Here is a 2,456-nt window from a genome sequence, read left to right on the forward strand (position 1 = left end):
CCTACTATCAAAACCTAAAGCAAGTCAGTCTCACCACTGGCATCCAAACAAAAGTGGATTTTGGCAGCTTGATCCAGAAAGGAGAACTTGCAAAGGGGGTGGGATGGTCCAGAATACAGCAAGATGGATTGATCGAGATGGAGATGGATCAGGAGAGGACTGAAAAGGAATGGGAGGAGCATGAGGGAAAGGCATGGAAAGCATTCAAGGAGCTGTTCTCCCTTCTTAGTGAATTGAGTGCCTCAGGAAAGGGTCAAGATACCCTGTGTGACCAGACACCAGTGTGTCCTTTCAGTCTGGACAAACATACACCAGAGGTTATGCACACACCATCCCCTCAAAGTCAAAGTCACTTGTTATCAACAAAGCCCACACTCACATCTGTTCAAAGGCAAGAAGATCACACATAGACCCCCGTGCACGCCCTCACCTGAGACGTGAATAAACAAGCATGCTGTCCAAAGCGGTCACCTCCGTTTGTAACAGACCACAGGGGTCTTCCCTCAGGCTTCTCCCAGTGTCTTTCAAAGCGAATTGTTTTCTCAGATCTCTGTTTTGACTTTCAACACCATTGAACACATTAGCAGACCAGCTCAGGCTGGTTTGCCAGGCTGAGGGTTGGCATCCTTTGCTGGGAGAGGGGGCTTGGTGGCCAGGAGAACTGGCGCAGTGCGTGCAGAGATGGGGTGGGGGTGGGGGGCTTGGGGGACCAGCACCAACACTTATGAAAGTTTCTGTGCCACATGAGCATAAGGCCAACCTCAGGAACCCAGTTCAGGAAGGTCCCCCCTGGAAGCTGGCCCCCTCGCGCTGTACCTGCCTCAGTCTCAGCGCTGGGCAAGCTGGCTGGGGAGCACTTGGTGATGTTGTTGGATGGCGAGGTCGGACAGGTACGAGAGTTTCCAGCTTTCAGATGAGACTTGAGAAGAAGCCCCTGGGAAATTGAGGTCATGCTAGATTCATCAAAATTCCTGTGGTTTGGTCAACTTCTAACCCAAATTCTTATTCCTGCTCACCTGAGAGCCCCCAGAAGGGTCCCCTGAATGAAGCCTGCCTCGGGTGTGGTGGTTTTGCATGATTCAACAGCTGAGGAATTCTAGCCAAGATGCAACTGTCTTTCCAGAGTCTTTGGAAATGTATCAGAGTTCCCTCATACTGATTCAAGGGAAACAATTAGTCTTTTCATTCTGAAGGATGGTTTTTAAAAATAGTAATGGACATTTCTCTTCAGAAAATAGAAGTAACTTTTATGAATTTTCAGCCAGTTTTCCAAATACTTCCCACTTATTCACCTGGTCTTTAGGCATAAAGTACACATTTAAATGCCCTCATTTACAGCAAAGTAGATACACAGACACCCTCCCACTCCGCCCTCGAAGGACTGGTGGTGTAGGGAGCCAACGCGACTTGAAGATCCCTGTTCAAGGAAATGGCCGAGTGCAGTAAGTGGCATGCTGTACACAGCGTGTCAGCAGCTTTTAGCACCGCTCGTTCTGCCCGTCCAGGCCCTGCTCGTAGTGGGAGAGGAGCACCACTCCACATGTGGGGAATCGGAGGCTTTCCAGAGCAGCCAAAATGCTTATCCACCAAGGGGGCCATCCGGTGCCAGTAACTGAAAAGAGACCCCAGCCCTGAAAAAATGTGGCAGAATGTTTGGTACAAAAATGATCCTCTAATGCGCCTACAACCTCCAGAAGACCCAGCACTTTTTCAGAAGCACAAGATGCAAAATGAATGGCGCAGAGTTCCGTCCTCATCCAAAATTTATAACCCAATCAATCCATTCCATATGTTTCTGTAATTGGAAGAGACGTTCCGCGTGTTTCAGTGCTGATGAGAAAGAGCTAGTGATGAAAAGGAGAGCTCGAAGATACAGGAGAGGATGACCAATGGAGAAAGATTCGTGAAGTGGGAGGAAGCTAAAATCAAGGACAAGCACAGGACTGGTCATAAACGGGGAAGGCAGCTACTTTGTCCCACGAGGGGAGCTGGAAAGCAAAGGCCAGCTGCCTGTGGGTTCATAGATTTGTAAGCAGAAAGGATCTGGAGGCTGTACACCATCACATCCACTTCTGTGCGCAGGCAAGAGTTCTCCTAGATCCCCTGAGTATTTTTGCAAGCACAGAACTGGGACTTCACAAGGGGGAAAGAACAATGATGAGAGGTCAGGGTTCTGAAAGGAGCAAGGTTATGTGACAAATTCCTTACATTTTTATGTTGAGGGGTTTTTGTTTGTTTTTGTTTTCTAAACTTTTTTTTTTTAAAGATTTTGAGGTATGCGAAGAGCTGGGGGAAATGACTCCTTTTTTCTTTTTTTAAGATTTTATTTATTTACTTGACAGAGACACAGTGAGAGAGAGAGAGAGAGAGAGAGAGAGAGAGGGAGAGAGAGAGAGAGAGAACACAAGCAGGGGGAGAGGGAGAGGGAGAAGCAGACTTCCCGCCGAGCAGGGAGC

Source organism: Callorhinus ursinus, unplaced genomic scaffold (genome assembly GCF_003265705.2).
Source record: "Callorhinus ursinus isolate GAN/ISIS: 27379988/994484 unplaced genomic scaffold, GSC_fseal_2.0 scaffold23, whole genome shotgun sequence".
NCBI lineage: Eukaryota > Metazoa > Chordata > Mammalia > Carnivora > Otariidae > Callorhinus > Callorhinus ursinus.